This window comes from Cibotium barometz, chromosome 31 (assembly GCF_041138505.1).
Source record: "Cibotium barometz isolate CiBa-2024 chromosome 31, ASM4113850v1, whole genome shotgun sequence".
NCBI classification, from domain to species: Eukaryota; Viridiplantae; Streptophyta; class Polypodiopsida; order Cyatheales; family Cibotiaceae; genus Cibotium; species Cibotium barometz.
The window spans coordinates 52,224,048-52,245,177 of NC_141076.1; positions in this window are offsets into that span (position 1 = coordinate 52,224,048).

Consider the following 21,130-nt stretch of genomic DNA (forward strand, 5'->3'; position numbering starts at 1 on the left):
ACCCCTTCCAATCATGGAGATAGTACTTGTCTCCACCATAATGAAGAATAGTCACACCTCTTGGAAGAGAAGAGGATAAAAAAAGTCCAAGACCTACTTTTTGTATGGTTGAATAAAATGGACCACAAAGGTTATATTATTAATTTCAAACATTTCATCAATTGGAATATGAAAAATGGATGTTCTAAGAGGATCACGCTCTCTCACACATCGCGCAACACATGGTATAGGGAGCTATGCTTGATTTTCTTTCCGACATCTTCTATAATCTTTAGCCAAGTATAGAAGATGTTGTCAGGGCATGTAACCATGTGTGTGTGCTTCTGTGCAAAGTAGGCACCCATTGATAATTCGGCACTCGAAGAGAATTTCTGTCATCAACGAAAAAACAAACAGAACATAAACAACAAGACAATTCCAATTCTGGTACATCAAAAAAGCTATCAAACAAGATTAAAAAACATAAGATACAATGACTTACATCCCAATTTATGTAAGAAGGGTGTCCCTTCGGCTAACTGCTAGTCTTGAAGGCTTTTTATAATGCTCGTTACTAGCTTCTCAAGTGCTTTAATATGTCACTATATGGTTGCTTTGTGAATAATGCTTATGCCTCTAGATTTGCCATCTTGGAGATGGCCAAAGCATGAAACATGAAGAGTCCAAACTATTGTTCAGTTTATAAGGTGTAAGACTTGTACTAAACATTAAAAATAACAAACTCGTCTTTAACCACCATTATATAATTGGAAATGCTTAATATAATGTAACACACACTCACACACACAAATAATATATAAATGTAATCTTATTTTTTTAGGCACAAACCTATATGTTGTATACTACACTAATATTTTTAATTATTATATAATATACAAAATAAATTGGTAATATATCCTTACATTTATTATAGATTATCATATATTATACCAACATTTACACTCACGTATTTTATATATTCAATTTTATAAATATACTATTTTATATATTCTTCTTTCTTTTCACTTGAAATAATAAATAATAAACTATTCACTAAAGTACATATTATTTCAAAGAAGCTACTTATTATAATTCTATTATCCTAATAGCATCTATCTTTATTTTTCTATAATTTATTTACTTATTTTTCTTTTACACAGAAGCACAGTACTTATTTTATATATTGTTCTTTCTTTTCTATTCCAACAAAAATTAAAATAATTAAATAATAAAATCTTCACTAAAACTTTTTTATTGCATAGTTTTTCTTCTTATTGAGAAAAACTTATTATTTTATTAGCAAAATTAAAAATAATTATAAAAACTATACATAAATCAATCTTAAATCACCAACAATGTCATAAATCTAAATCACAAAAATGACCTTGAGGCCTTGGGGTCAGGCAAGAATGGCCTTATGGCTATTCTTCCACATGTTGTTCAGGAAAAGAATGGGCCTATGGCCATTCTTGGGTGCCCTTAGATGCCCTAGGGCCATTCATATTGTGCATGAGAAGAATAGCCCTATGGCCATTCTTGGCGTCCTAGGGACATTCCCAAATCTGAAATTTGAATTTCAAACTAGAATTTTCTCGTCGAATTCCCAAATCAAATTTGAAATTTGAAATTTAAATTCAAATTATAATCTCCCCGCCTTCCTCTTGTTGAAATATACAAGTGAATAGGGTGTGTGTGGGAACAAGTTCTTGGATAGAGGCTGTAAAAGAGGAGATGTAATTGTGAAAGAACCTGTGAAAAGATTAGAAGAATCTACTGGGAGAGAATAATGGGTAGCATGAGGGAATTTAGGAGTGTGGAGATATTCTGGGAGATATTCAGGGAAAAGAGAAGAGGTGGAGAGAATCAGGCAAAAGGTGGAGATATTCTGGGAGTGAATCATGGAGAAATCAATGGGATTTGATGCTTGATGTAAACTCTATAAATTGAGGCATAGCCCTAATGAGAATTTGCTGGTTTTTGAGTATCCATGCCTACATTAATCTATTTGCTAATTATTCACTAATTACGTCTTAATCATTTGCTAATCACTTTGTTAATTATGTCGATTCTAGTGTTTGATCCACCATAGCTCATCATTATGCTCAAATTTCAACATGGTATCAGAGCCATGCCTAGAATCAATTAGATTTATGAGCCCATTAGTTAATTAATTAGGATTAGTAGATAATTAGTAAAAAATCAAATTTTTAGTGAGTTTTCACTTCTCCCCTTCACCCCCAGCCAGTGGAGGATCTCTAGCACCTTGCACACATATAATTAGGGCATAAGCTTCTAACACAAGCTAGCTAACCCATAGGAGCTCCAGCCCATCGAATCAGAAGCGCAAACCGCCCACGGAAGCTCCCGATTTTCGCTGATTAAAAAGCTACGTTTTTCTGAGATGATTTGGTGATTTCTACTTCCACAGATCAAAGGTCTCTAATTCCTCTTAGCCCAAGGGGTAATCAAGCATGCTCTACAAGCTGGTGAAGACAGAATTGAGTTTCATCAAGTCTACATTGAGATCCAAGCTCTTCATCAAATCTGCAGGTGACTTTGGTAAAACAGAGATTAAGCTTTCAATATTTGGTCAAATCTTGTGTTTCTTGGCTTAATCCTCTACTAGACTCATTGCTATTGATGCCTTTGAAAGCATTTGAGCTCATTTGAAGTGGAAGGCACCAGATCTGGGCTCCCCGCATACTCTGTTTTCTGCACACAAACCAGAGCATTAATTTGCTAATCAGTGATTAATCAGTACTAATCACTGTATTTTGGTGCAATTGAGGGTTCAAATTAACCATTAGGTATCTGATACAGATCCCTATAACTTCAGATTGCAAATCAGAGTTGGTTTGATACTCCAACCATCCCGTACAAATTGGTTACCCTTGATTTAATGTAATTTCTGGTAAAATTGTGCTGATAAATTTGTGAAAATCATCATTTTGCATTCAATCCTTGGTTAATGCCTATAAATCTCACTCAAATTCAAGATTATTCACAGCCAGAGTTGCATTTGGAATGTGCATGAGAATGAATGCTATACACATTATGTATTGGGCACATTTTATCAGTGTAAAAATGGGAACAGACACTGCCCTTGTCCAGATTAAGGCAAGAGGTAAGACCTCCCGCATAAATTTGGGTTTGCATTGCATAATGATACAAAATAAACATAAAAAGCCCAAAGGAACTGTCAGCAAAACATTGAAAGATGTTGCTCACATGGAGCAAAAAGACTTGACGGACGAGCTCATGGCCCCAACCATGAAAGAAGAAGAATATCTCTTCCCAAGAAGAGGATCCACACCAAGAAGAAAAGCTGAAGGAAGACATGGACACGAGAAGAGAAGCTGCCACAAGAAGAGAAGCTGCCCCGAGAAGACTGGAAGAAGAGACGGACGCGTGGAGAGATGCTGCCACGAGAAGAAGACTGAAGAAAAGAGAAGATGTGAGGCTCCAAAGAGTGAGGAGCCATGTGAAAATCTTTGAGAGAGAGAGAGAGAGAGCCCACAACCCAATGTAACCTGCCCCAATAAAGTAAAACCACCTCTGAGCCACCGATGATGTAGGCCACGTGGTAGATGTATGTGTGACCACTTTAGTCAAGGTCACGGGCACTTTATAGTAGCCTTGGACACATAGAGAGAGAGAGTGTCAAGGACTATGGAGTTTAGGGACTCGAGGCACTGGTCGCGGACTGTCAAGTAAGAAAGAAACTTGATACAGGGTCCAAGTGTGCTGAGATAACTTGAGGGGAGGAGTAGACACTGGTCGCGGACTACCAAGTAAGGGGAGGCAAACTTGGTATAGGGTCTAGGTGTACTAGGATTATTCACTTGAGGGGAGGTGTTGAAATATACAAGTGAATAGGGTGTGTGTGGGAACAAGTTCTTGGATAGAGGCTGTAAAAGAGGAGATGTAATTGTGAAAGAACCTGTGAAAAGATTAGAAGAATCTACTGGGAGAGAATAATGGGTAGCATGAGGGAATTTAGGAGTGTGGAGATATTCTGGGAGATATTCAGGGAAAAGAGAAGAGGTGGAGAGAATCAGGCAAAAGGTGGAGATATTCTGGGAGTGAATCATGGAGAAATCAATGGGATTTGATGCTTGATGTAAACTCTATAAATTGAGGCATAGCCCTAATGAGAATTTGCTGGTTTTTGAGTATCCATGCCTACATTAATCTATTTGCTAATTATTCACTAATTACATCTTAATCATTTGCTAATCACTTTGTTAATTATGTTGATTCTAGTGTTTGATCCACCATAGCTCATCATTATGCTCAAATTTCAACACCTCTTTCATGCATAATGTTTTCCCCCTCTCCCCATATCACTTTTGAAATTTGGATTTGAAACCACCCTCATCGGTAATTTTCCCACCCATCTACGTCCAGCGCTTCTACACTACATCATGCAAGAATGGGCCATTCTTGGATGCCCCCATGTCCATCCCAAAATGACATTGAGGCCTTGGGATCATGCAAAAATGGCTCTTGGGCCATTCTTCCACATGTTGTGCATGAAAAGAATGGCCCTATGTCCATTCTTGGATGCCCCACGGCCATTCTCTAAAATGACTTGGGATGCACTGGGGCCATTCTCAAATCGCACCCACGTTAGGTATGCATTGGGGCCATTCTTGCACCTGTTATGCATGAAAAGGATGGCCCGGTTGGGTGGCACCAAGGATATGCTAGAATGGTTGAGCATATTGGTATGGCTAGAGCACTACTTGAGGACTTCATCAACGTTAACACAAGCGGATGCCTAACAAGAGTAGAACTATGCTGGATGGCTCAAGGGAGACTCAGTTAAGGGTACCCCCAAAACATATAAGCAGGTTGACATATTAGATGAGATCAATACAACGCTTGATCAATTGGGATATCAAAAGAAGTTATCCAAGTCTTGTTTTGGGAGAATATGGAATCAAGAGTATCCCCACGTGGCATTGACAAAGACAAGTGAGTTCTCTAGTGCAGCTTGTGTAGTTCATTAAAGGCTAGAATGGGAGCCAAGCCGAGTCTACAGGAAAGAGCAAAGATCAAGGAGGAAATAAAAGTTCACATGAGTCAACAAACATGTACTATGCATGGCATGCATTTTCAAAATTACAACCAGAGAAATATGTGTGCATCATCCATGATAAGATGGATCAAAAGAAGACGGCCATTCCTAGACTACGAACGGTACCAAAGGACACAAATTTAGCATGGCAGCTGCAAGTGGCATTGATTGGTATGATCACTCGTGGACATGGGGAGGGGCATTACGGTCACTTTATACTAAATGGGTTATGACCATCGGATCCTAATCTCACAATTGGATCAATCGCATTGTGTTTGCATAACCTAGAGTGGTTGGATAAGCACCCCCTTGGTGATCTAGCTACAGATGGGGCTTCAAGGAGTAATGTTTCACTTCTCCATGCCTTGAGCTCAAGGGAAGCTTTAGATTACCACTATGATACTGATGGTAAAGAGCTTATTGGCCAAAAGGTATCGAGTGACAATGCACATGCAAATTCCACAACAACCATTGCTCCAGGAGAACATGCATTAGGTCCAAATGATTTACAAGGTGTCAACGTGATTTCAGATTTTCACAGATTGCCAGAGAGAACTTGCTACTGTAACTAGATAATTGTGGAGGTGAAAACAAGAATCGATATTTGTTTGCATATCTATCTCTTCTAGTTGCAAGGGGGGTTTGTTTGCATATCTATCTCTTCTAGTTGCAAGGGGGGTTTTTAAACTGTCCAATTGGGATTTTTAGTGGTCTGACACACACATGAGGACATAGATGCAATGTTTAGTAGGTTCTCAAAAAAATAGAGAGTCAGAAATACCTTCGCTTTACCACATTTGATGGACGCCTTAAGGACCATCTCAAGCTCTTCACCAGTGCCTTTTTTGCTAACTCAAGTGCCTGACTTCAAGCCATATTGTGATGGATACATTTGTGATGGAAGATGCACTTATAGGCCACTCTAGGCCACTTCAATTTCGATTCTTCATGAATGGAGACACACGAGTAATGCAATATAAAGTGCATGTAGCGACACTTGATTGGAGGCCTACGAAGGTATTCAACTGTGGAAGAAAGATAGTGAAGGTAAGCCATTGTTACCACTAGGTAATCCACCTTTGTTGTCGATGGTGGGGGGCAGAGCATGTAAAGGGGCATGAGGATGTGATATTAGGTATAAAATCTTATATTAGATTTTGGAAAAATCTTGGAAATGGTTCTTTTGTTCCAAGATATCATAGACCTATGATAGATTTCTGGAATAATGTAATCCAAGAGCTTGATAAACCAATTATAGCATCGGAGGCTAGATTGTACACACATTTTTGGGCAAAGTCTCAAGGCTCTCAACCAGTGGGACATGGATGCTTCCTTTGATCTTGAAAGGTTCTTCGGTTACAAGGAGTACAATGATCATTATTATGGGCCTCAACGAGAGAAACCAAGGGAAGAATTCAACCCAATGCTAGATGTCCAGCAAGGAGGCTTTATCTTGTTGCTCCCACCAAATAGAGATGTGTATCCTATTTGGCTTGCGATGGCTAAATCCAACATTGATATGGATAGGAAGTCACCAAACTACAAGAAGATTATGATATAGTATTGGGCACCGTGTGCAAGAAAGGGTGGTTTGACAGATGCAAAGGCCTATGCTGATTGTTGGAAGGGGTTTGGGGTGGAGAACAAGGTAGATCCTCGGGTGTGGGAAGAGGCAGATGCAATTGTGTGGTCATGGAGGCAAAGAAAACCAGGGCCTTATATGAGAATCAAGATACCACTCAAGGAAGCCAAAAAAGAACAAGAAGGAATGCGCCTAGGTGGAGCATATATCAACCTTATGAGGAAAACTTTGACAGTGCCTGCCTTGAAGAGTTATGACTTTTGTGGGTGCTATGACTTTTGTGCTTTAAATTTGAATGATATTTAAAATGCAGCAGTCTCACTTTAAGTTATTTGAAAATTTCTATTTCTCACAACCTAATTTGCAAATGAGATTTTTTTCCACCATCATAGTCTACCATCGTACTTGTTCCAGACTTGGTATTTAAATTTAAAGATTGTTCCATTTAATTGTTGCCAGTGAAAGTAGAGTTTCATTTATTAGTTTGATCCACAATCATGAAGTTTGTGGGTATTTATGTACAAGACATATGTGGCTTCATTATTATGGTGTTTATCAACACCACCTTCCTACATGATCTATCTATCTCCTTGCAAGTATGGAATGGCCCAACAGCCATTCTTTACACATGTACAAATTCCCACAATAAGTGGTAAATTCCTAATTTAGGCGAAACATACCAATTTTAAAATTCCCAAAATGTAAGATTTTTTGCATTTTATCTAATATGGACTTACCTCAAAAAATTTGGTGTGCGGACCTCATGAGTCTATCGGACTCTATGTCAGTGTTCGCATCAAGTTGTTTGATGTGAACATGGGATTTAGGCCCGTTTGTGGATTAAGCATTGGAGGATGAGGAGGTGCAGGAGGGGCAAAATTGTCATTGGTCAACATCATGTTGGGCGAACGGATCGTCCTCGGCCTTGAGCATTTGCAGGGGATCTTACCTTACCTAGTGCAGAAGTTTAAGTTTAATGGGGGACAACGCGCACTCAGGTACACGGTCAGAGGTTACGAAAACGGGTGGTGGTTCAAGTTGAGCCTGGTATCACTCTACTAGTGCTTGGGCCTCCTGAGGATGTTGCTTCTCAAGGATGGCATTGGGGTAAGTGGCCATGCGTTTTTCTCGTTTGGTGAGTTTTTGATGGACTGAAAAGATGCAGGGGGGAAGAGAGCTTGAGCTCTTGCAAGCACACACACTCACAAAACCCTAATAGAGAACACACGAGGTGAGAGGCTGAAAATCTTCTTCTTCTTCTTTTACTCAACACTCAACACACCACATACAAAGATAAGAGTACACATAATATGAAAGGTACTCAACCAATACATACAAGGGTTCTCTATAGTGTGAACCCAACTAAATGAGCTGGCGCTATAACTATGCCAGTCTCTAGAATGGCTGCACAGAGCCTGTCATCCCACTGGCTGCATATCACCCAAGATCTCACCAACCATGCCAGTGGTATAAGTGTGGGGCCTATCCCCCAGGCGGGTCATCAGTGTCCACCGCCTCACTAGATGAGCTCGATATCTCAACACTTCCCCTCGAGCTCAACTCCATCTCATGTACACCAAGCGAAGCCCTGAATTTGCGGAGCTTCTATGTACCCAATGCTTTGGTGAAGATGTCAGCTACCTGATCCTGTGTGCTGACATAAACAAGGTCAAGGTCTCCTGCCAAGACCTTCTCTCTGACAAAATGGTAGTGGACCTCTATATGCTTCGTACGAGCATGAAAAACTGGGTTCCTGGCCAACTGTATACTGCTAATGTTGTCACCACAAAAAATGACAACTTGTCTATCCATTGATAGACCCAAATCAGCAAGTAGCTTTCTCAACCAAGCTACCTCACATGCTGCCATAGCAGCTCCTCTGTACTCGGCTTCTGTACTAGATAGAGCAACCGTAGGCTGGTTCTTGCTGCTCCAAGTCATAGTAGCACTCCCCAAAGAAAACATGAAGCCACTAGTAGATCTTCTATCTGAGATACTACCAGCCCAATCATCATCTGTGTACCCATGTACACATATCTCTGTCCCAGTTTCATAAAACATTCCACAATGCAAAGTAGACCTCACATACCTCAGTATGAGTCTCAATGCATCCAAATGCAGTTTCCGTGGAACCTACATAAACTGACTCACCAACCCAACAGCATAGCTCAAATCTGGTCTGGTGATCGTCATGTAGATTAAACTTCCTACTATGCGTCTATACATAGTAGGATCCTCCAAAATCTCTCCTGAATATGCACTCAACTTGCCATTCTGATCCAATGGCACGGAAATAGGCTTACAGCCTGTCATACCATACTTGGACACAACATGTCCAAGCCATACTATCTCTGCAGTAATCCAATACCATGTGGTGACCTAATCACTTCAATGCCCAAGAAATATCTGAGCTCACCCAGATCCTTCATCTCAAACTTCTGTCTAAGCAAGATCTTTACATTAAAGATCTCTGCATCATGATCCCCTGTAATGATCAAGTCATCTACATAGATGACAACAAGCACAACCCCTCTATCACCGTGTCTCACGTACAGCGAGAAATCTGCATTGGCTACATGAAAACCAATAGTGACAAGATATTCTGAAATCTTGTCCAGACCATGCTCTTGGTGCTTGTTTTAAGCCATACAAGGCTTTCTTTAACCTACAAACATGCTCGGGGTGACTCACATCCTCATAACCAGGTGGCTGCAACATATACACCTCTTCTTGCAAATCCCCATGCAAGAATGCATTCTTTACATCCATCTGATGTAAAGACCATTGCTTTGATGCAGCCACTGCTATCACAACTCTCACTGTTGCCATCTTCACAACTAGGCTAAAAGTTTCCTCATAATCAATGCTATATGTCTGCACATATCCTTTGGCTACCAACCTAGCCTTATACCTGTTTATGCTTCCATCACTGTTATGTTTTACTTTGTACACCCACTTGCATCCAATGGCTTTCTTGCCTTCATGCAATTGCACTAAATCCCAAGTTTCATTTCCATATAGTGCATCCATCTTCTCATCCATAGCTTTCTCCCAACACACATTTCCAACAGCCTCATCAATGCATGTGGGCTCTACAATCTGCACAACCTTTGCCATATATGCATAGTGATGTGCCACATAACCATCATAGGTAAACCTCTGCACAGGGTTTTTCACTCTCCCAGATCTTTGTAGCTTTTCATTCATGGCTTCCATAGCCTTCTTTACACCAAGTGTTATCATAGCTGGGATCCCAAGCTCCTCATCAAATCCAAGGCTCATCTCTGAGCCACTAGACTCTCCATCAACATGAGAATGCCCTGCAGAAATCTCAGGCATACTAAGAGGCTTAACCACTTTCTCTTTTCCTTTACGTGATGTACTAATCACATTTGCAGGACTGGTATTATGATGCAGCCTGCCACTCCATGGTCTGTCAAACAGACCCAGTAGATGAGGACTCTCCTGGTCCACTCAAAGACTGTGATTGCTGACCTGCATTCTGTGCAACTACACTTCCACTCACATCAGCCCCAACAGCTTCTTTTTCAGCAACATACCAGCTGCTCATCTCATCAAAGACAACATTCCTACTTACCCTCAACTCACGTGTAACAGGGTTATAACACCTGTATCCTTTTGCTCAAGGGAATATCCAATAAACACACATTTTTCAACTTTTGGATCCAGCTTAGTTCTCAGCTCATTTGGCACATGCACATATGCAATGCATCCAAAGACTTTCAGATGAGACAAATCAGGTTTTCTGCCAGTAAACCTCTCCTCTGGAGTTACATCATGTATGGCTACAATTGGAGTCCTGTTCATGATGTATACTGCTGTAGAAATAGCCTTAGCCCAATAGCTATGCGGCATATTCTTCTCTTCCATCAATGCTCGTGCAATCTCAGCAATGTGCCTGTTTTTTTGCTCAGCAACTCCATTTTGCTGCGGAGTGTATCTGCATGTAAACTGTCTCCGAATACCATTCTTCTTCAAAAATTTAGAGAAATCATTGGAGAAGTACTCTCCCCCTCCATCTGAACTTAGACACTTTACATATTTCCCTGTTTGCTTTTCAACCAAAACTCTGAAATTCTGAAAGTGAGTAAACACCTCACTCTTCTCCTTCATGAAATATACCCACACTTTCCTTGTGTGGTCATCAATGAATGTCACATAATACCTGCAACCTCCCATAGACATGGTCTTCGTAGGACCCCATACATCTGAATGCACAACATCTAGTGCATTTCTGCTCACATATCTGTTACGTGGAAATACATGCTTTGTTTGCTTTCCAAATTGGCATGCTTCACATATTCTCTGCATACCTTCCACTTTAAACTTTGGCAGCCCTGTCACACAATTCCTTTAGTCTGCATAGACTTCATTCTCTGCACATTCATATGTCCAATTCTCTTATGCCAAATTTCTGTGTCTGTAACAATTCCTGAATCATTTGCAAACATCACAGCACTCATTTCAGCCCATTCAACGTAAACATTCTGCCCACTCTGTTGCCTTTTGCAACCAACCTGCACTTGTCTTTAAAGTCTTCAACATAACAACCATCAGGGTTAAACCGAACCTGCAAAACCCTGCTCAATCATCTGGCCAACTGAAACTAGATTCTTTGATATGTTCGGAACATGAAGTACATCTGCAAGAGGTACTTCACTTTGCCATCCTCCTGCATAGACAATGGCACATCTCCAACATGGGCAATTGGATGAGCAGTGTCAACCCCTGTTTCCATAAAACCTGGTCTTTCAAGGTTTTTCATCTCCTTGAACCACTCCCCATGACTTGTCATGTGGTTTGAAGCACCTGAATCCACATACCATACATCATCTTTTTGTGCTGCTTCAACATTTTCAGACATGGCATTCACGACATGCTTTATAACAAACAACCTTTCATTATCCTCATTGTTTCTGCTCGAGGATGCATAGTTGTTCTGTTGCACTTTCCCATTTTGCATGTCAGCCTGCTTCTTATAACATTCTGCCTGCACATGTCCAGGCTTACCACAATAAAAGCATTCACGTGCATCATTATATTGCCTTTGCCAATTTCCATGTCTTCTTTGACTCTCCCTACCTCTGAATTTGCCTCTTCCACCTGTGTGTTGTTGATGTTGTTGTTGTGTATTCTGGGACTGTTGTTGTTGTTGCTGCTAACCATAATTCTGATTACCTATTCGGCCACCTCCTTGACCGCGTCCACGGCCTCCTCTACCTCTTCCTCTTCCTGAACTTGTGTAGAAAGCCTGTTGCTCTGAACTGTTGTTTTTTTGTGAAGACTGTTGGTCTTCACCCAAGCTCTTCTCTTCTATTAAAGTTGGGAATCTTTTTCCGAGTCTGAATAGACGTCTTGAACACCTTGTATTGTGGCTCGAGACCACGTAGACAGACTTCCACCTTATCATCATCATCTACTGAAATACCAATAGATGCAAGGGATTCCACAATACCCTTTATCTTCACTGCAAGGGATTCCACAATACCCTTTATCTTCAATGCATAGTCATTCACAGACATGCTCTTTTTCTCCACAGTCTGAAGTTCATTCTTCAACTGTATCTTACGTGCCTTGGTATTTGTTTCATAGAGTTTTACCAAGGTGTCCCACGCCTCCTTGGGGGACTTGGCATCCTGAATGTGCCCAATCATGGTGTCCTGTATACTAATGGGGAGAGCCAATACATAACTTTCCTGGCTCCTTGGTTCCAGTCTTTAAACTCTTTCACATTTGCAGCAGTCGAATTTATGTCCGGTATCTCCGATGCCTCTTCATGCTCACCTTCTATGTAGTCCCAATAGCCCTTTCCCATCAGGAAATTTGTCAACCTGAACCTCCAAGCATGGAAGTTGTTCTTATCAAGCTTCTCAGCCACAATCTGTGTTATGCCATCATTTGACACCTTGCCAGACACACAAATTTACTAGAAACATCACTCTGGTTTGTCCTGCACAAACTGCTGTATTTTTTACAGTGGTACTGTAGTACTCTCAAATGTCACAACCAGTGACTTCAATATGCATACATACACCCAATGGCAACTGTTGATCTCTTTGCAGCACCCACAGTGTCTGCACAGCCAATCTGTCTTCCTGCACAGCCAATCTGTCTTCCTGCAGTTCTTAAAACAGAGTTCTGCAGAGAATCGATGACTTACCCGCAGTGCTCGAAATCGCCTGCTTTCTGAAAAATGGAGGTCCAGACGCGCCCGAAACGCATTTTTGGCCAAAAAATTCCATCCGATAGGACAATATAGTTGCCCTATAGCTTTACTCCCGCGAAGAAAGCTCCTCAATCAAAGATCGCTTGTTGGTGCCTCCCGTAGAGCTCCCGACAAGGGTGTAGTCACCAACACAAATAGGGAGGAGTAGTTGAAGCTCTTACCCTCGTACCGCTTCCTGTGGTTCTCTTGCTTGCAGCTCAGCCCTTAGCGTGAACCAGGCTTTGATACCATGAAAAGATGCAGGGGGGAAGAGAGCTTGAGCTCTTGCAAGCACAGACACAGTCACAAAACCCTAATAGAGAACACACGAGGTGAGAGGCTGAAAATCTTCTTCTTCTTTTACTCAACACTCAACACACCACATACAAAGATAAGAGTACACATAATATGAAAGGTACTCAACCAATACATACAAGGGTTCTCTATAGTGTAAACCCAACTAAATGAGCTGGCGCTATAACTATGCCAGTCTCTAGAATGGCTGTCACACAGCCTGTCATCCCACTAGCCGCATATTACCCAAGATCTCACCAACCATGCCAGTGGTACAAGTGTGGGGCCTATCCCCCAAGCGGGTCATCAGTGTCCACCGCCTCACTAGATGAGCTCGATATCTCAACATGGACTACATGGGGGAGTGGTAGTTTGGCACGATCATTGCTCCTGGAGGAGGAGGATGTGGTCTTTGTTGAGCCCGTGCGGATGGTAACGTGATCGTCTCCATGGCCAATGTGCTTAGAGCGTTGTTTCTTTTGGGATGTGGCCTTCTTTAGCTTGCCCTCCAACCATGTGACGACATTCAATGGGACAGTCGAAATATTTTCATGTTGAATGCTCAACACGTTGAGGGATAGCATGCCTTTGATTGAGAAACTGATTGTAAAGGGAAATCCTTATAGCAATGGTCAATTCCACCGCCATGACATTGTGGTTGCATTGGTAGACTTTTCTTTTGAGATGAGGGCAGTCCACCACTCTATGGGGTCAATGGTACAGGAAACAAAAGAGGTGGTTGTGCACAAGTGGTTTAGGGTTCATGTGAGGCATCAACAAAGGGAGATGAGCTGTTAGGGGTGCCTCGGGGATGGCGGAGCACATGGGTTCCACAGGTTTAGCAATGGACCTGATTGGAATCTTTCCATGAGCAATAGGGTGTGCCTGGAGAGGAAATGGTTGGCTCGGGGGTTCACCTAAAAATATGTAAGTACAGCACGTGAGTTCACATGAAGGGGTTTTTTAATTCAAAATTTTAAGGTAAATTTACAGAAATACATTTACAGAAGGGAATTTTTAAATCGATTTTGAAAAAAAACCCATAATTCCATAAAGAAAAAGAGGACATTTTAATTATGAAAAAATCAAACGTAACGGGTTTTTCTAATACCTCGTGAATGCACATGATACATAGGGTTTCTTGTAGTGCACCCCCTGAGATGGTTGGGATGGAAAGATTGGCAGTGGAGAGGGGCATGGTGGCACATTATGTGAGCAGTTGGTTTGGGGCGGTGCCACCAACAAGGCTTGGGTCCCAAGAGGAGAGGAAGGTAACACTACAAATGAGCTTTGGGTTGTTATTGGCGCGGTGGCGAATTGCATGGAATAGCTTTCTCGCATGTTGTGATCGAGAAAGATCGCCCATTTGTAGGCCTTATTAAAGGTGGAGGGGTCCTTGACTAACAGGTGGTCGTGAAGCCTTGGATTGTGCAAGCCCAAGAGGAAAAGATCCATTAATTGCTTCGCTGTCAATTTTTCCCTCTCTTCGCAACATGAATCAAGGTCCTTGATGTGAGCGATGTAGTCGTGTAATGTTTCCTTAGGCTTTTGTTCCAATTGGAAGAACAATTGAATGATGGGCTCCATCTGGGTCCGTTGGGTGCAAATCCAAGAATGAAGGCCTCTCTCACCGCTTTGAAAGTGCTTTGTGCTGAGGGTCCAAGGATTGGAACCATTGCACAGCCTTGCCTTCAAGGCTGAGTCCAAGGAGATGGACTTTGGTTGCATCGTCAAAAATTTCAAATGCCTGATAGATTTGGTTAAAGACCTCGATGTGGAATACGGGGTCTCCAGCTCTATGGAATTTTAGCAGAGGTTTAAAATTTTTCGTCCACATAGATTTTGTACGTGATGTTTGTGGGTCCTGCATGTGTTGTGACACTCCCCTTCCTAGAGCTTGTGCTAAGCTTAGAATGGCAAGTTGTGGCACAAGGGGAGGTTGTACAAGAGTGGGGGGTAGGAATAGATCCGTGGTGGATAGAGAAGATGGTACATGAATGTGCTCAGGGTGTCTATCCATGCCGTGGTGCATGTATGGACCCCACTAAATGAGGTCTCTTCACACAGATTGTTTCGCCCTATCGGCCAAGCATGTGTGGCATGGCAACCACATGTGAATGAGCAATTGAGGCCGGGGTGTTGCCGAGTAGAATGGAGGCATTGGGGGAATGTAACCATGATAGAAAGGTGTCCATGGTGTGTGGGGAAGCTTAAAAAAGCTTCAACGGTGGACATGCAGGCCGAAAATAGGAGATTTAGCTCACTTTTGCCGTGCGTTGAATGCACTCTTAAGGTTAAAAGTGGTCTTTTGAGGCGTTTTATGCATGTAAAAATGACCCGAGTGAGTCGGGGAGGTAGATCAAAAGAACCTTAAAAGTTTTGGAAAATTTAAATTTTTTAAAAGTATTTTTTTTATAGCCGTATGCTTGCAAGCGTACGCTCGTGGCTTTAGTAATGGAAGGGTCATCAAGTGTGGAACAACCGTACGTTTTTTTTAAAAAAAAATTTGGGTACATTCCTATGCTTATAAGCGTACACTCGTGGCATTAGTATGGAATGGCTGCGGGACAAGTGTGGAACGGCCATACAAATTTATTTTTTCAATTCTTTTTTTAAAATTCTTTTTTGGGTATGGCCATACGCTTACAAGCATACGCCTGTGGCTTTAGGTTGGTATGGCCGTGGCAAATTAGAATTTGAATTTCAATTTAAAATTTGGAATTTGGAATTTGAATTTCAAATTGGAGGGAAGTGAGTGAGAGACAACTAAGATCCCCTCATTAATGGTAGGTAGGTAGGTGGGAAAGGACTAAAGTTAGAGGCTACCTTTAAATTAGTGGATTTTGACTAATTTAGAGGCACTCTAACTTAACTAAAGATTAATTCTCTTAATCCCACAGTTAATCACTCCTCAACCCTCTTCTTTTCCCTCAAATTACTCCTAATTGGTGAGGAGTTTAAGCATGAGGATTTGATAGGTGGATTAGCAATGTTTATTCTAATCCTAAGATGTGATTATCCCAAAATAAATTCACTAATTAATCCACTCAAAAGAGGAAAAATTAGATAAAAGAGACCAAATTAGTGCTAATTCTTGCTAATTAAGACCTAATTGGAGTGAACGAAGCATAGATATAAGTCAAGGCAAGTGTTTAGAGCACTAATGCCAATCCAATTGGTCTAATTACAAGAAATTAGTTTCAACTTTTTAGTTTTTTACTCTCTTTTAAGTCTACTAATCACACTAACCAGTAGGTTAATGATAATTAGTAAAAATTAAGAGATAGTTTATGTTTTTTTTATTTGATTAGTATTCTATCTAGTAATGCTAACCTACCTATGTAAAGGTATTAAGAAAAATAAAAAGGGTTACGCTAAAAATTAAGAAAAAAGATTTAGGTTTAAGCAAAAATCTACTTTGATTAGGCTCCCTAATCACCCAAATCACAAGTTTTTTAACTCAAACAAGTAGTAGTCCTACTCTAAACACAAAGGGATACATGAATCTTAACAGGAACATAAAAAAAACCAACAAAAAAAACATCAAAATACAACGAAAAATAAAAAAACCGCACGCCAAAGAGCCTACCTGGCACTGAGCTATGGGGCCCCGTCTAGATTCGAATCAAAAAATCACATGCCAAAGAGCCTACCTTAGCTATGGGGGCCCCGTCCAGATTCGAATCAAAGATGGCATAGACAAGTAGCGGATGGCGTTACCCAGCAGCAGCGCCAAAGATGTTAAGGAAATCCTCGTAAGAAGTTGCGTGTTTGTCGAGATCGAGCATGGATCAAGATCTCCACCATAGCTGCTCGTCACCGCCGTCCTCCCGCACTCGTTGGTCACACCGAGGAGGTTTCTCTAATCCCATGGGTGATGCAAGCTCTCTTGCGAAAGATCGTGTGGGATCTCTGCGGAAGAGGATCGTAGTGGTTAGCCTAATCGAGAGAGAGAGAGAGAGAGAGAGAGAGAGAGAGAGAGAGAGATGAAGCAAGAGGGAACAAGTGATTAGCACTAATCACTCCCAAACCCTAACCCTAAGCACACCACCACCCATGCTAGATTAGAGTTGCAAGAGAGAGGGAGAGAGAGAACACTCCACTTCTATTGCACAAATGGGAGAGAATGCGTTACAAACAAGAGAAATTGGCTTTTATAGTTCCAAGCATTTTCCCACTAGGCCACCCAGGAGTAAGTGACCCGGGCCCCCCAAAACATAGTTACAAGGCTTTTCTCTATGGTTTGGCCAACTGACCAAGATCCTCTTGTCTGTCCTTTGAAGCTCAATACTTGGGAGCGTATTTAGGGTGTTTTCCTTATCAAATGACGGGATTTACAATATAGCACGGACGCCCATTACATAAGTGTACGGGCATAAATGGCATAGGAATGTGTTAACCAATATGTGGTTGTTAACCAATATGTGGTTAACAACCCTTATGAATGTTATGAGGTATGCATAAAATATTTCTTGAACCATTCTTTATAAGGTAGCCAATGCATTCTTTAATCCTGTTGAGATATCGAGCTCATCCAGTGAGGCGGTGGACACTGATGACCCGCCTGGGGAATAGGCCCCACACTTACAGTGGCATGGTTGGTGAGATCATGATATGCGGCCAGTGGGATGACAGGCTATGTGACAGCCATTCTAGAGACTGGCATAGTTATAGCGCCAGCTCATTTAGTTGGGTTCATACTATAGAGAACCCTATTATGTATTTGGTTCACTACCTTTCATATAGTGAGTACTCTTATCTTTGTATATCTTTGTATATGGTGTGTTGAGTGTTGAGTGAAGAAGAAGAAGATTTTCAGCCTCTCACCTTGTGCGTTCTCTATTAGGGTTTTGTGTGTGTGTGTGTGCTTGCAAGAGCTCAAGCTCCCTTCTCCCCTGCATCTTTTCATGGTATCAGAGCCTGGTTCATGTTAAGGGCTGAGCTGCAAGCAAGAGAAGCACAGGAAGCGGTACAAGGGTAAGAGCTGCAACTACTCTTCCCTATTTGTGTTGGTGACTACACCCTTGTCGGGAGCTCTACGGGAGGGACCGCCGGCAAACAATCTCTGATTGAGGAGCTTTCTTCGTGGGAGTAAAGATATGGGGCAACTATAAAGTCCTATTATCGAATAGAATTTTTTGGGATGAAAACGCGTTTCGGGCACGTCTGGACCTCTGTTTTTTAGAAAGCAGGCGATTTCGAGCACTGCGGGGTAAGTCATCGATTCTTTGCAAAACTCCGTTTTAAGAACTACAGGAAGACAGATTGGCTATGCAGATATTGTGTGTGCTACAAGGAGGTCAACAGTTGCCACCATTGGGTGTATGTATGCACATTGAGGTCACTGGTTTTGTGACATTTGAGTCTACTACAATACTGTTGTAGAAAATACAGCAGTTTGTGCAGGACAAACCAGAGTGCTGTTTCTGGTAAATTTGTGTCTGGCAAGATGTCAAATGATGGCATAACCCAGATTGTTGTTGAACAACTTCCATGCTTGGAGGTTCAAGCTGACAAATTTTCTGATGGGAAAGGGCTATTGGGACTATATAGAAGGTGAGCATGAAGAGGCACCGGAGATACCGGACATCAATCTGACTACTACTGCAGATGTGAAGGAGTTCAAGGATTGGAACTAAGGAGCCAGAAAAGTTATGTATTGGCTCTCTATCAGTATATAGGACACCAAGATTGGGCACATACAGGATGCCAAGTCCCCCAAGGAGGCGTGGGACACCTTGGTAAAACTCTATGAAACAAATACCAAGGCACGCAAGATACAATTGAAGAATGAACTTCATACTGTGGAGAAAAAGAGTATGTCTGTGAATGACTATGCATTGAAGATAAAGGGTATTGTGGAATCCCTTGCATCTATTGGTGTTTCAGTAGATGATGATGATAAGGTGGAAGTCTGTCTACGTGGTCTCGGGCCACAATACAAGGCGTTCAAGACGTCTATTCAGACTCGGGAAAACATTCCCAATTTTATAGATTTGGTGTCCATGCTAATTATAGAAGAGAAGAGCTTGGGTGAAGACCAACAGTCTTCACAAAACAAAAACAGTTCAGAGCAACAGGCCTTCTACACAAGTTCAAGAAGAGGACGAGGTAGAGGAGGCTGTGGACGCGGTCGAGGAGGTGGCCGAACAGGTAACCAGAATTATGGCCAGCAGCAGCAACAACAACAGTCCCAGAATTCACAACAACAACAACAACAACACGTAGGTGGAAGAGGCCACCGATTCAGAGGCAGGGAGAGTCAAAGAGGTCGTGGAATTTGGCAAAGGTAGTATAATGATACACGTGGATGCTTTTATTGTGGTAAGCCTGGACATGTGCAAGAAGATTGTTGTATAAGAAGCAGGCTGACATGCAAAATGGAAAATTGCAGCAAAACAACTATGCATCCTCGAGCAAAAACAATGAGGATAATGAAAGGTTGTTTGTTATGCAGCATGTCGTTAATGCCATGTTTGAAAATGTAGAAGCAGCACATAAAGATGATGTATGGTATGTTGATTCAGGTGCTTCGAACCACATGACAAGTCATGGGGAGTGGTTCAAGGAGATGAAGAACTTTGAAAGACCAAGTTTTGTGGAAACAGGGGATGACACTGCTCATCCAATTGCCCATAATGGAGATGTGCCATTGTCTATGCAGGATGGTAAAGTGAAGTATCTTGCAGATGTACTTCATGTTCCGAACATAACAAAAAATCTGGTTTCAGTTGCTGAGCGAAAAAATAGGCACATTGCAGAGATTACGCGAGCATTGATGGAAGAGAAGAATATGCCGCATAGCTATTGGGCTGAGGCTGTTTCTATAGCAGTTTACATCATGAACAGGACTCCAACTACAGCCATACATGATGTAACTCCAGAGGAGAGGCTTACTGGCAGAAAACCTGATTTGTCTCATCTAAAAGTTTTTGGATGCATTGCATATGTGCATGTGCCAGATGAGCTGAGAACCAAGCTGGATCCAAAAGCTAAAAAACGTGTGTTTATTGGATATTCCCTTGAGCAAAAGGGATACAGGTGTTATAACCCTGCTACACATGAGTTGAGGGTAAGGGGGGATGTTGTCTTTGATGAGATGAGCAGCTGGTATGCTGCTGAGTTGGGGCTAATGTGAGTAGAAATGTGGTTGCACAGAATGCAAGTCAGCAATCACAGTCTTTGAGTGGACCAAGAGAGTCGTCACTCATCGAGTGGTTCAGCTGATAGACCATGGAGTGGTAGGCTGCATCAGAGTACCAGTCCTGCAAATGTGATTAGTACATCACGGAAAGGAAATAAGAAAGTGGTTGAGCCCCTTAGTATGCCTGAGATTTCTGCAGGGCATTCTCACGTTGATGGAGAGTCTAGTGGCTCAGAGATGAGCCTTGATGAGAGGAGCTTGGGATCCCAGCTATGAGAACACCTGGTGTAAAGAAGGCTATGGAAGCCATGAATGAAAAGCTGCGAAGATCTGGGAGAGTGAAAAACCCTGTGCAGAGGTTTACCTATGATGGTTATGTGGCACATCACTATGCATACATGGCAAAGGTTGTGTAGGTTGTAGAGCCCACATGCATTGATGAGGCTATTGGAAATGTGTGTTGGGAGAAAGCTATGGATGAGGAGATGGATGCACTATATAGAAATGGGACTTGGGATTTAGTGCAATTGCCTGAAGGCAAGAAAGCCATTGGATGCAAGTGGGTGTACAAAGTAAAACATAACAGTGATGGAAGCATAAGCAGGTATAAGGTTAGATTGGTAGCCAAAGGATATGCGTAGACATATGGCATTGATTATGAGAAAACTTTCAGCCCAGTTGCCAAGATGGCAACAGTGAGAGTTGTGATAGCAGTGGCTGCGTCAAAGCAATGGTCTTTACATCAGATGGATGTAAAGAATGAATTCTTGCATGGGGATTTGCAGGAAGAGGTGTATATGTGAGTCACCCCGAACATGTTTGCAG